Source organism: Jaculus jaculus, chromosome 7 (assembly GCF_020740685.1).
Source record: "Jaculus jaculus isolate mJacJac1 chromosome 7, mJacJac1.mat.Y.cur, whole genome shotgun sequence".
Classification (NCBI taxonomy): Eukaryota; Metazoa; Chordata; class Mammalia; order Rodentia; family Dipodidae; genus Jaculus; species Jaculus jaculus.
Window position 1 is genome coordinate 32,590,521 of NC_059108.1, and position 14,946 is coordinate 32,605,466.

The 14,946-nt window shown below is 42.2% G+C and overlaps 1 protein-coding gene across 2 annotated transcripts in view; it reads left to right on the plus strand.

Annotated features, from left to right (window-relative positions):
- Positions 1-854: 854 nt before the first annotated feature.
- The window catches only part of Hs3st5 (heparan sulfate-glucosamine 3-sulfotransferase 5), a 276,189-nt gene continuing 262,097 nt past the window's right edge, over positions 855-14,946 (plus strand). Inside the window, exon 1 of one of the 2 annotated variants that reach the window (XM_004660647.2) lies at positions 855-1,102. The gene's annotated coding sequence lies outside the window, so the exon portion shown is untranslated. Of the gene's footprint in view, positions 1,103-1,770; positions 2,085-14,946 lie in introns of those variants that run through there. The other variant, XM_045154544.1, reaches the window with a different exon arrangement.

The window sequence follows — 14,946 nt, forward strand, 5'->3', positions numbered from 1 at the left end:
ACGGTGCGACTGGAGGAGGTGAGGCGGGCTTCTGAGTGAGAATCCAGAAATCCTGTGCCTTGTGAATTGCAGCCGACCTTTCAATTTCAGATAGATTGAATTAACGGAGTGAAATTACCATAATAAAAGTGAATGGGTACCGAAGAAAGGACAACAGTTCTTTCCGGAGAGTTGTTGCTGGCGATCACGCTAGCAGAGCGTTAATTAAATGGACTGGTCCTCTCCAGTGACCCCAGGTTGACTCAACTTTGCATTCTATGACTGTAACAAGCTGTCATCGGTAATAATATGGTGATCTCTTTCCCTTCCTGTGTATCTCATGCAGACTAGAAAATGTAAGCGAGAGGGGAAGACTTCTACAGAAAGAGTGGGGAGAGAAAAGGGAAAAAAATGGGGGATTTTATTTTCAAACATCCCTTGAGAAATTTTCTTTTTAAAGTTACCAATGATTAATAATTTCTTGCTAATATTGGTTGGGCAGGGTTGCATGAGAGAACTAGAGTTAGGAGAGAAGCCGTGCACAGATCGGCTTCCTCAGAGCAGGCGGGTCCTTTTCCTCGCCGCAAACGTACAGAAAACTGCGCTTGCAATCAGCTCTCTCGCCTGCGGCGCGGCTGGAGCCGTGGGGTTAGGGACAGGGATTGGGAAGGTGAGTGTGCTTTGGGACTCTGGCCCGCTGAGCTAGCAAAGTCCGATCTCCTCTTGCCAGCCAGGCGGTGATCGCCCCCTGTGACTCCGGGTGCGCACAGCAGCCTGATCTCCACAGCGAAGACCACCCGCCCCTCACATCCTCGGGCTCTCTCACCTGGAAGGGTGACACTGAAGCCAGCTCGCTGGACACCTGTGTGGCCCTGCCCCGAGCTCTGGATCTAATCCCTCAGCCCCAGAGGGACCTGTCTCAGCTCCTCGGGGACTGGGTCCCTCCCATCCATATGTCTCAGCTTTCGGCCACTCTCGTCATACGGTCAGATTCCCTAAGCTGTGACCTCACTTCGTTCAGAGTCCTAGCCTCCCCACCGGCAACCCCACCAAGCTGATGGCTGGAGCTTCCCGCGCCTGGGTGGGATACGACTCGGTTCAGCCGCAGGACTTCAGCCTCCGGGTAATTCCTCCCTCTCGGGCGCCCTTCTCCGCCCAAGGCCCGGCCCTCCGCCCGCAGCCAGAGGCTCGGCTGCCCGCACCCATGCCACCCGCCCGAGACACCTGCGCGTCCTTCCCCACCCTCTCCTCCGCCTTCTCCAGGCGGTTTCCCCGCCGCCTTGGGGAGTCCGGGAGCAGCGGCTGGAGGAGGAGCCGAGGGAGGAGGGAGGGCGAGGAGGAGTCGGGGCGGGGTGGGTGGGACGAGAGCCGGGAGGGTGTGCGCCGGCAGCCACTCTGCAGCTGCTCGCCGGCGACGGGTCCCTCCCGTGCGCCCGTGTGATGGAGGGGAAGAGATTCGCTTAGACAGCCGCGCGCGCGCGCGCGCACCGCCGAGCACGTCTCTGGGAGGCAGCGGCCGGCTGGGGCGCGCGGGGACCGGGCGGCGGCCGTGACAGCGCCGGGAGCCGGGCGTCCTCGGCTGGGCGCCGGCAGCCGCAGGACGCAGGGAGGGACATCCCGGGCGCGTCGCGTGGGAGCCGCCGCCGGATCGTGACCGCGGTCGCCCGAGCCTCTCGCCATCCCCACGCGCGGGGGTCCTCGCGGGGCGAGGAGGATGCGAACCTCCTATCGCGGCGAGTCTGCGGCGGTCCCCGACCCCGCGCAGACCCGGGATCCCACCGCTGCCCGTGCCGTGCCCGCGCCGCGGGAGCACGCCCTGCCGCACCTGGCTCCCGCCTCCCGGGCAAGTGCGGGGGACGCGCCCTAAACTCCACTACTTGTCGCCGTCCCTCCCCTCCCCGACCTCGCCCGGTCCCCGCGCGCACGTAGAGCTCCGCTGGCCCAGTCTAAGCCGTCCTCCCGCCGCCGAGCTCAGCATCCCAAAGTCCTGGACCGCCCGCCGCCGGGACCGCAGCAGCCGTCCGTGGGTCGGGCGAGACCAGTCTCCGGCCGGCCGCCACTTCCCGGGCTCCCGCCGCGCCGCTTGGGCCGCCGCGGGGAAGATGGTGAGTGAGAGGGTGTCGCGCGGGGAGGAGCCGGAACCCCTGGCTCAGACTTCAGGGATGCGGTGGAAGTGATGGAGAGAGAAATCCCCCCACAGTAGCATCTGGCCCCTAGCACTTGGTAGGGCGCGGTTTCCCTGGGCACTGCCTGGGAGACTTTGGAGACGTTTGCTGGGTCTTGGGGGAGGGTGGGGGGTTTAAATAGTGGGATGGGAAACGGCGGGAGCGGGAGCGGATGCCTCCGGGAAAATTCAGACAGTCAGAGTCAGCCCACCCACCCATAGGTCTCTCAATCTCTTACCCAAAGCGAGGGCACCCACCTTCACTCGGCCCTAGGCGGACTGTGGGGGTTTGTGCTTGGCCACTTCTCTGATGACTGTATCCTGTCATTTTCAGTTGGAGGACAGCTTTAGGGGAGTGGGATCATTGAAAGAAAAACAGAGGGCAGGCAGCAGACATAAACTCAGTTAAAGTGTGGGTGAGGTATCTACTCTTTGGAGAAGCCCCCCCACACACACACACCCTTACACACACCACCACTCCGCTCATCAGCACACCCCCAGCCCCGCTTTGAGCGCGCGCGCGCGCACGCACACACACACACACACACACACACACACACACACACACACACACACACGGTGTCTACCAGGAGGACTTCCACCACAGCTCCTGAGTCATTTCACCTTGATGGGCGCTGTTCTCAGGCGCACCTCTTTGGATGCTTCTAGACACCCAAGCAAACTGGGATCTGTTTGGCCACCTTAGTTCTCAGTGGTCTCTCTTTCTCTCTTCTCTCTCCCTCAACCCCCCACCCCCTCTCCAGTTTCTTCATGGAAAGCAATAATCCCTTCAGGGGAGATTTAATATTTGTAAAAGTGCTTTATATCATATTACTTTATGAATACATTTAATTGCACGGTGACTCCTCTGATTTATTCAAACAGTATGTAGGGCCTTCGTGAGAGCAAAAGGGATTGGGCTCCCTTTCTAAACTCATGTTAGAAGTCAGAAAAAGTGCTTCTGAAAGATTTTTTGCTATCTCGTCTCTGCATACTTCAGAGCTCTAGACAAATTTTTTCACAGTATAGTTTAATCCAAATATATTCACAAGACAGAAGTTGAAGATAATAAAGAGAAATGACAATGTGGATACTAAATATGACTATTTTTAAAATGTTTTTTTCTGCTATCATTTATGTTACAACACATTTGAAGTTAACAGGAGAAATGAAGGCGCGTCTACTTTTTTGTCTGTAGTTGGTATTGTTCAGTGACTGATCAGCATCACGCAGGTTTCTTCTGAGTACAGTTATTCTTACAGGAAGCAGTAATGGGAAGAAGACTGTTGTTTAAATTTAACTGCCTCATCACAGGGTATTTTATCAGTGATAAGGAAAAGGAATAAGGATGATGGGATATTTAAACATGCTCTTTCCTCAGTTAGTAAAACAAGGAAACCCCATTATTGTTTAAAATAACATTTTCAAATAGATTCATCAAGCCAGATATGTGGAAATGATGAGCTGAGAATTCAGTAGAAAATTCGCAGCAAGTACTGGGTCCCGGTTTCTAGGCTAAGTCGGAACCCATGCTTTGATGGGAGTATTTGAAGTTGTTGCCTGGTGCATCTTGGTGAACAGGCATCGCCTACAACGCTTATGTGATGCTCTCGCATCCTGGTTCCTACCAGTTTGTGGCACACACAGATGTCTTTGAATGAATAACCTTCTTACTCACCGAGTTTCTCTCATTCAGAAAGTATTTATTGAGCACATGGGCATGCAGTATGCACACTGAGCTGGGGTGTTATTTTAAACAAAGAAGGATTGTTGCTCAAAGCAGGGTGCCTATTCCTCTGCTGAGTAAATAGAACTGTAGAGCCAAAGCTTCCACAGGGAATCATCATCTTGTCCAAAGTAGGTGATCAACCAAGAGCTGTTGACTCAAAACTCACATGAGCTGTTGAAGCAGTAAGCTTTGATTTCACTCCAAATTCCATCTTCATTCTCAACCCATGTCCCTTCCATGACCCAGCTTCAGAAAACTCATGCCTCTCACCCTTGTTTGGCCCTTTGTCCAGTACTGGAGAGTGGAGAATATGTGTGCCCAGTGGAATATCTGCTGTGGCTCTGGCTCCCTGTGTATTTCCATGGAGCGATGCCAGGTCTGAATATGCCATTAGTATTCATTTATGAGTAAATGCAAATGCTTGTATTGTGTTGAGAAAGCAAACTTGAATTCCTAGAACACAACAGATATTTTGCTTCCTAATTTCCCCATCCCTATGTTTTTACAATAGTAGAAACAGTATCATCTCTTAAAATGCCATTATATGAAAATGATTAAGTTTAAAAGAATGATCATTTAGGGTTTTTTTTTTTTAGAAAAATGAAATGTCTTATGGAAATTTTAGCTGGAGAGAATGTTCTTGGATTCTCTTGACATGTCTGGCAGGATGATATTTCATGGTAGGGCCTTCATTCATGAATAAATGACTGCAGTGAAGGGCGCTATTGATCAAGAGGTTGCTTCCTAAACTTTACTGTCACACATCAAGAACTAGAATTGAACAATAACACTAGGCTTGTGTCACTGACACTATATGGGCACTTGTATACCTTGTAGGTCCTTACATGGATACTTTTTTTTACAAATTTTATTCCAGCAGTTCAATATCATGTTATTATTGCAACTGAATAATTCGTTTGGTAATTGATTTACAATTTGTCTTAAGGAAGTGAGCAGTTTGAGAGTCAAGAGCAACAAAAGTGAATATTTTGAAAGAAGAAACAAATCAAGTTAAAGGAGTAATTATTTAAGTCACTGAAGTTTACTTTCATTGAAATCCTATTATTTTGTGATGGAGGATAGTCAAGGCCAAAATAACTAGTTAAACATTTCATTATGGACTAAAGTGTTATTATTCAAAAAAATGATTTACTTAATTGTTTTCTGTGAACTTAACAATAACTCTTTAAAGCAAACAAAAGTTCAGTGTTTGTCTCTGGAGTTCAATGTAATTCTTGGCAAGTTTGCCTTTCTCTGGAATCCAGGTTTATTTCTGAGAGTCATGATATTATTACTTTACAGTAGAAGTGCAATTAAAGATCTTAATAAGTACATTTAAAAATCATTTTAAAAATCAAAATTCAGAATAGTTAACACTTATCAAAAGTTTAAAAAGCTGCATTTAAGGTCCATATAACCAGTGTGCAGGTGGCTCAGTGAGCTGCTCTGAATCTTACATGAAAGTGTCATCATCATGTCTTACTGTTTATTAGGATTTTTTTTTTACAATATAGTGTTTTCCATCTTCTCACAAAGTTTGATGAAATAAAGCTTTATCTGTGCCAAGAAGTCATTTCAGAGTTGACTGTAGGCCAAGTTTTATGTACAAATCTATGTGTGAATATGTACATAGAGTACATTTTTCTATATTGGCCTTGTTTCTGCATGGATCTACCTACATTTTGTATAATAACTTTGGACTACAGAAAGAGAATCCCTTGTGACATGCATGGTGAAGTGAGCTTTACCATTAGAGTGATAGATATAATTGTTCTAGTAGTTTGGCTTAAAATTCCAAAGAGATAAACTTTTGTGAACAATTTATCTAAGAAATACTTACAATAGCCTTCATTACATGCCCAGTGCTACCCAAAAAGCTCTACTAATAATAACAAACTTAATTCTGCAACCACTTGGTCATTCCCCATTTTGTGGAGAGAACAATGTTTTTGTGCCCATCTGGAAGATGAGAAAATGAGGCTTTGTCTGACTCAGTGAATGGCTAAAGCTCTGTTGCTACTTCATGGAAGAGGTAATATTTGAACCAAGAATCCTCCTACATTATGCTACTGCTCTTCAAAGGTCTTTTATTTTTTAAGTTTACTCAAACAGGGGGTCAAGTGGGAAGCAAGTTAAGTTGTAAAGCAAAATACATGCTAGCTACTGAGATTCATAACCATTCCTAACTTCAAGTAAATCCTTTAAAAACTCATAGGAAAGGTGATTGTGATGAAACAATTAGGTAACCTAAACCAGAATGTTACTTGAGCACAGGGCTAACCTTAAGGTAGGTTTTTTTTTTTTTTTTATGGACTCAATAATTTTCTAAGCCTCAGCTACTTTTAAATTAGGTAACTTTAAGAACTCATGCCGTACTTAAGCACATTTAATAGCATTGAGGGTCTGATATTGAATGTTTTATGCTCCTGTAATATCCATATAATGTGAATTTCTGGCACAGAAATCAATGCCAAGTCTTCCTATATGGTACATGCCAAAGAAATTTTGAGTTTTATGGAAGGCATGAAATGAGCCTCTCATCAAACCTACCTGCATACAGTAGGCATCCTGTTATTGTTTACCAGATGTACTTAAACAGGGTGTTGCACAGGTTTCTTGTTCAGAGGTTAAAAACAAAACAAAAAGTTTTCAAATATATAATTGCATAGGTTCTTTTCAAAAATATGTGCTTTGATGTTGAAGAGATACATTACTTTTCATGAGGATCTCAGGTCATTACTATTTATGAAACCTTGTGGAATAACCTTTGTGAAATGGAATGGCCTCATTGAATGGAAAGATGACATAAGGAGTGTGAAATAATCAACTGATTTAAAAACTTAGAAACACACAAAGAGAAGACAAATGCTTGTGTTTGTGCCTTTTATTATAAAAAGGCATATAAGATATAATGAACATTAAGTAACAGAATCTTTAAACTACTAATGAGGTAGCATAACCAGCCTATGATAAATATTAACAATCTTGCAATTTGAGTATAGTTAGGGGAACTGTTTGAGAACATATAAAAATGCCACTGTAATGCTTTTTTGCCATAGCTAACTAACTCAAGTAAAAGAAAAAAATCACCATAATCCCCAACGTGCCTCAACACAAGTATTTATCGCATTACAAGTACCAACATCAGACAGAGCTGGGCAAGTTGGGATCCCTGCTTCACTGCTGAGTAGCTGTGAGAACTTGGAGCAAATTACTTGCCCTTTCTAATTCTTTGTAACCTTGAATGTGATGTGGTGGTAGAAATGCAATTCACAGGCTTACACATGGTGATCTAAGCAAAATGCCTGAAACAGAGTCCCCTGTGAGGGACTGTTCATCCAACTAGCTTCACCAGAGCACCAAGGCAGTTCAACATCATGGGTGTGTGGTACCTAATATATGTGGTACCCAATATATATGCTGAATTCAGAGTCCTTTGCTATAAAGCACAGATTCTGTGGAAGCCCTCATTGTTGAGAGAAGAACAGGAACAAAGGTGTTTCAAGAGTCAGGCTTGACTAAAATGATACTAGATTTTATAAAGGCCTACGCCAAGTCTAGAATGAGAGACCAGGAGTGTAACTCAGTGTTAAGCATTTGCCTAGGGTGTGTGAAGCCCTAGATTCAATCCCAAGCAATGCCTCTCCATACAACAACCAAAAAAGGAGATAAGAAGAAATTAAGAGAAAGTTCATGGGACAGCTAATTCAGTTTCTAGTCCTTGCAAAGCCCAACTATACCTGTTCTGGTTTGTGGTGGTTTCTTGTTTGTTTGGTTTTGTTTTTAATTTGTTGTTGTTATCAGTTTGGGTATTTTACAATACGGTTTTACTTGCCATGTAAACCAAGCTGGCCTTGAATTTTTACTAATCCTCCTGTCTCTACTTCTTCAATGCTGGCATTACCAGTGTATACCGCAATGCCTAGTTCTGTCCTCCTGTACAGAGTAAATTGGGAATAACAAAAACTTTTGTTAATGATGTTGAAAGATTTGTCTTTCTCTTCATGCTAAATATGGGTTAAAGATTTTTGGATACAGAGGATAGGGAAATGGTCCAGCAATTAAAGGTGCTTACTTGCAAAGCCTTCTAGCCCAGGTTCAATTCTCCAGCCACTAATATAAAGCTGGATGAGCCTTCATTTGCAGTGACAAGAGTTACACAAACACACACACACACACACTCTCACATACACATAAATAAAAACTAAAAACAATTTTAGGATGCACAGAAATTCATTTGATGCTTATAAGTTATATCTCTTAGAGTTTATTTTGTGAAGAGAAAAGCTCTTTCCTAATTCTGGTCATTAAATTTAGGTCACTTGACTAAAAAGATTAACATTATTTTAGGTTTTATGTTAACTCATTTAATTTAGGTAATCAATCTGTGTCTCCATTTTAAGCTTATAAACCTTAAATGCTCATGTTCTTCTATTTTATTATATATACATAAGGTATGGAATAATATGAGAATATGGAAGACATATATATATATATGTATATATATATATACATATATATATATGTATGTATGTATGTATGTCTTAAAATAATAAAGAGTAGTATTCATATTAGTCAACATTATCCAGGTCTATCCCTAGGCTTCTGAGCCTTGAAATCTATACCTCTATAATTCCTTGTGTCTTCCAAGCTACTGAAAGAAAAAGTTCAATTTACATGAAAATTCATTTCTTGGATCATCTTATCACACCATTTTCATATATAGATACAATATTCACTAAAGCAATGACTATGACTACATCAATTTTTGGCAAAGTATTGGTTCTGCTTTTTAAGTAAGTTTGACTAGGTCTGCCAAAATTCTGCTTTATATTCAATCATGGGAGGTGACCCTGCAGGCCAGTAGGATTCCCTCCTTTGTAGAGCCAGCTGCTGTGACCGGAAGACCCTGGCTGCTTTACTTTTGCTGAACTAAAGGAAACAACATAGGGCTAGAGGGCACCAGATGGAGCCTGCTCCCTCAGGACAAAGCATGGAGAAATGGGCTCCAGACTTCCTATAGGCCTGAAGAATTTTACCCTCCTGAAAATGCCAAACCCAGAGATCATTCCACCAGTCACCAGGCTTCACTTCTGCAGAACAGGGACTATGATGAGATGTTACTTGCTGGGCACTTATCTCACAATACAAGGGACAGAGCTTCACCCTTTGGGTATCTCAGAACCCAGGAAACAGAGAGCTGAGACGTGTAGCTAGCAGGGACCAGAAGGAGGGGCAGAGGCAGAAAGCACAAGTAAAAGGATCTATGAGAGACCATGGGCATATGGATACTTGGTTGAAAGACATATTTTTACTTTATTTTTCTTCCCACTGTTTCCAAATCTAAAACAGATCCAAATCACCCCAGTAACTAGCCCTTTATTTCCCATTGTCTTGATAGCAGTGCAAGGCACAGGACAGAATCATCGTATGAGCTATACGTGTTATTTCTTAAATTTCTTGGGATGGAGTTACTTTTCTTTAAACAGATACTTATCTTGGTCTCATACTCTACCCACTTTGAAATGGAAAGACATATAGTCAAGAATGACTATGGTAATAAAAATTTGAAAAAAAAAAAAGAATGACTATGGTAACATCCAGTTTTAGAGTTGCTGAATTCCTCAAAGCAATGTACTTCCAACTTTGCTACCCACAAAGGGCTTGAAAAAAGTTGCTTATCATTACTTTCTCTATGTTACCTGTTCTCAAGATATATTCTATATCTCAAGTACTTTGGTATTTTTTTCTCTTCTATATTATCATCTGCCCAGATATACAGAACACGCGAGAAACCAGAATGGTTTCAAAGATCAGACAGAAAAGATGGTGGGCATCTCAGGGTCATTTTAAATTGCTTTCTACTCTCCACACTGTACCTGGCCCAGAGGCATGAGCACACTGCCTCCTAAGCACCCACCTGCCTCACGAGTCCTAGCTCTACCACTGGAGTTCAAGCCATTCACCTGAACCACAGTAGTCTCCTTATTAGCTTTGTGTCTCCATCCTTCTCCAGAGCTTTTCTGAAATTTTCTCCAACAATAAACCCAACCATGCAATCCCCCGGCTTAACAACCTACATCATCCCTTGCCTTCAGGGTCAAGTTTAAACTAGCTCAGACTCCTACTAGATCAACCTTACTCTTCCATGACCTGGCCTGGAGCTCATCTCTTGTCACTCTTCCAAGAGCTAGCTCCCCGTAGTTGAGTATTTCAAGAAGCAATGGTGCATGCCTCTTGCCTCTTCATGGCTTCATGCCTTTGTGTATGCTGACATAAATGTTCTCTGCTCATTTAACTTACCATCTTTACCATCTCTTGATTTTCTTATGCCTCTCTTTCTTTGAAATCCACCCCAAGCCAAGATGGGCTAGTTGTTTCCTAATCCTCTATTACTCTATTGTGCCCATTGTGGAGTTACTGGTTTATTTCTTCTCCCTCCCTACCATACACACATATACACACATTCCCCTACCTGAATCCACAGTATCTGGGATACAGTAAGCACTAATTGCATTTGTACTGGAATAGCAGACATCTTATCCCTTCCTCTGCCTAACATTGTTATGCCATTCTCTTACCCGCTAACTTCTTCAATTTATTTTAGTGCTCGTTTGATGAACATCTGCTGTGTCCTAGGGAGGACACTGGATCCTGAGGATGTAGTGACAAAGTCTTTCTCTTAAGGAATATGGAAACATAAGAGCAAAAACAACTAGCAAAGAAAAAGCAGTCATTTGCATGACAGATAATGGAGAGAAGAAACAGTGAGGATAGAGATGTGAGGAAGAAGGTTCCATTCTGACTTGGAGAGTAGGGGAAGCCCCATCCTTTTCTCTTCCTCCCACTGGCATTTTCTCTCTTCTCCAGTATTTTAAGTGTCTCAAGTAAGTATCCATCTATTGAGACTATTAATTTTTAAGAGCAAATTTAGGTCTCTATTTCTCTAATAATGGTCTATGGAGAATTAGATTATTTTTGTTCTTATTTTCTATGACAAAGTTAAGATTCAGAAAATTTCATAATAGTTAATAAGCTCATTTTCTTTGCTTTTTTATGGGCTTATTTTTGAGATATTATATTCAAAGCCTTTTAAATATCTCCAATAATCATGTTGCATATATGTTTATTTTGCCTATTAAGCAGGGGATTTATGTTTATTTGTATCTGCTTAATGTGATTTTAGAATCTGATTTCTCTTTGAAGATTTGATATGTCTGAAAATTATCTTTCCATAAATAAAATCAAAAACTCAATAATACCAAAAGATAAGCTAACAACATGTGGTAATCTCACTATAGACCCTTATCTACTAAAGATATAGACATGGCCTGTTGATAAATATATTCCATAGCACACATTTAGAAACAAGTTTCTTAGATGTGTGTGGCCATTCCCTGGTACATAACCACATATGTGTATAAAATGAGACCTTCAAATATCTATATGAAATACATTATCTTCAAAAGTATCTGAGGTATTCTCTTAAAACATTGATGCATGGTAGTTTAGTATAAACTAGAGATTCAAACCCTGAATTTGAAATTACAAACTTCAGAATCCAAAAGTTTTAATGTGCTGATGTGATGCTACAAATAGAAGATGCCATGCCTGATTTCAGGAATCAGAGAAAACACACATACACTAAGCAGTGTGGAAGAGATGAACTCCAGTCTGTGAGTAGGACACACATGAAACAAATGAATTTCCTATTTATCTCATTTCCTATCCTCAAGGTATCTCATTATGGACATGCAACTTTACCAAAACTAGTAAATACCTGAAACCCAAAATATTGTGGATAAGGAATTAACACCCCGAATAAACATTTTATGTCACTTCTTATTGGTGTTATATCCTTTCTGATATCAAATAATATGAATTTTTAATTATAATGAAAAATATATATATATATTATTAACTTCCTCTTTAATTCACATAAAAGTATTAAATTAGCTTCCTCATTATGCAAACATAATACTCTAATTTTATATCTTAAAGCTGGGAGAAAACCATGTGCAATATTAGTGAACCAAGTTAATCCTATCTGCCATCACGTATAAATTTACTTTGAATTTTTTCTGCTATCATGAAGATTTAACAGCATTTTATTTTTAAATACAATTTATCTAGGGGATGGATATACTTGATTAGTAGATAATTTTCTTGATCAATGGAATTTGTAACATTTTATTTTCTTCGAAAGAAAAACATTGGGGAATAACCCACATTTTCCTGCTAGGGAAAGTGAGAACTTACCCTGTGGAAAAAAAATGAACAGGCACTCGACACATTACCACTGGACTATGTACTATATGTGTTAGTGCTTTTGCCCATATGTCTTGGAAAAACATTTATGCTTTTGCCTTTTGTTTACATTTGACCTTTTTTTTATTATTTTCCCTCTGAAAAAACGTTTCTTTCCATGTTTTGAAAAAGAAACTTATTCTAGTAACATGCTGCATTCAGAAGAGTGGCTGCCAAATTAGTGGGGACCTATACAAGATGATGAATTGCCCAGTAACATGAAGACTGATCAGGAGTGTTGAATAAGAAACAGATGGCAGGGGCTGGAGAGATGGCTTAGCGGTTAAGCGCTTGCCTGTGAAGCCTAAGGACCCCGGTTCGAGGCTCGGTTCCCCAGGTCCCACGTTAGCCAGGTGCACAAGGGGGCGCATGCATCTGGAGTTCGTTTGCAGAGGCTGGAAGCCCTGGCGTGCCCATTCTCTCTCCCCCTCTATCTGTCTTTCTCTCTGTGTCTGTCGCTCTCAAATAAATAAATAAATAAAATTTTTTTAAAAAGGGGTTCCTATTAGTGTTGGCACCCCCCCCCAACGCCCTTTTAAAAAAATTTAAAAAAAGAAACAGATGGCAGGAGAAGAAGGATAGGCAGTGAGGGTGCTCTGAGCGATGAGATGAGTCTTGCAGCCTCAGTGGGGTAAAGCTACTTGTGTACCAGGCCTTCCTCCCACAGTGCTTCCTGCCACGCTTCCTTGCTTGCTTTTCTTGTGTGATCTTCCCACCAACCCATCACACAACTCTTTGGTACTCCAGCTTCCATTTACCACTGACTCCACAATCATTTAAAATCCCAGGGGAAGCAGGAGAGGTAAGGGCAAAAGTCTATACCTCTTTAGCCCTGGACACAATGCCAATATCTGTGGTAGCCACAGTACCCATCTCATGGAGCTAAACAGGCTGCATTAATTTTGTCACGACTTGGCTTCCAGTCACACAGATACAAAGCTATTAGAGTTTTAGGCTCATTTCAGAATCCTAGATAACTTAACATTATATGAAGACATCATGAATTTTTTTTATGTTCAGATTTCAAAGTTGTTAACTGGTTTCAACCTTCTCCCAGAGACAACTTGGCTAAGTATCAGTGAAAAAGTATATAAGAAAAAGTTACTATTCCGCCTTCAAAGGGATTCTCCTTTGTGTCTAATCAAGTTTGCTAGCAACAGAAGGTGCATGTATACTGACTTACATATGGGATAGTAGAGATTACAGTGATTCATGTTGATGCTTTTTTAATGGGTTTAGTTATCACCTAGTATCACTGTTACCATCAGGAGGCATCTTAAAGAAGCAATGGGAGCTCTGGGATATTCCTGATACTTGTTGATATTACATAAGGGGGTGATATTTAGATTTCAGACTTTATTGTAAACTTTACCACTGCATGCACTAAAAATTACAGAATAATTCAGTTAAGATGTTATAACAAAAATGTTGATCCTTCATTATAAAACAGAGTGAGTTTCTTTCTTTCTTTTTTTTCTTTGTTTGTTTGTTTTTTTGAGGAAGGGTCTCACTCTAGCCCAGGTTGCCCTGGAATTCACTCTGTAGTCTCAGGGTGGCCTCGAACTCACAGTGATCCTCCTACCTCTGCCTCCTGAGTGCTGGGATTAAAGACATGCACCACCACTCCTGGCCTTAAAACAAAGTGAGTTTCTAATGTAAGAAGTTAGCAGTCACCTTGCCGATCATACCCTCTCAGTCTCAAGCCCATCTTTTATCATTTAAAGTAGAGCTCCCGAAAATAGATGATACTGACAAGTAGTAATTACTGACAGATGTGTTTAATTAGCAGAGCAGATCCCTGCTCAGGACAACAAAGTATTTTTTCATGTTTAGCATTGACACTGGTGGTGAGAGGTGACTTTCCTAACATGGAACTGGAAGACCTGTCCTCTCAATTTAAAAACACACATGCACACAAGTTGGGCTGGAATTGAGCTTGTGCTACGTGGGAGTGTCTGTGGTTTTACAAAAAGAAATGAAACAGTAGCTGCAAAGTGTTTTGCTTTTCCTCTTTCTTCTTTTAGGAAAAGAGACAGATTGTACAAGGATGAAAAGTAGTCCAAAGCCAGCCACTGGCTCCCACTCTGGAGTTCCATGTCATTGTTTTTATGTTTGTCTGTGTGTGTTGGGGTGGGAGTATGGAGGTGTTTAGGGATCAGACAGAAACATGATTCCTGCATATGCATAACTTTTTATTCCCCCTCCCCTTCTTCTCTTCTCTCTCTTCTCCTCCCTCTCTTTCTCTGTTTCTGTCTTCTGCACCTTTCTGTGCATTTTTAAAGTTTCATGCGGTCACATTTGGAATTCTTACACACTGGAAACTTTAAAATGGAGTGCAGCTCTGTTCACTGTCTCTTAGATAAAGTCAGCTTCGATTATCTGCCTTTCCCCTCTGATCCCATTTGCACGGCGCCGTCTTGGAGCGCGTGTGCGCAGGACTGGCCTGGTGCGCCTCACGTGCTGCAGCCCAGCTTCCTGCACACTGCCTGTTCGTAGTGCACGGGTGGCTGCTGCAGGCCTGGTGACTGCAGAGGACAAACCAGCAGCCCTGGATGTACGTGGCATTGCATTGTTTGTTAACTCACAATAAGGACAGCTTGTGACACTATCCAATAGAATAAGCCCTGTAACTTGATACATCTTCTCAGATTTAGATAATCCAGTCCTCAAAGTATTTACTAGGGATCAAAACTCTAAAGAAAATAATTTCATGTTTCATATCTGGAGCTTGCTTTTTCTGAGCTAGCATAGTATATTTTCATGGTGT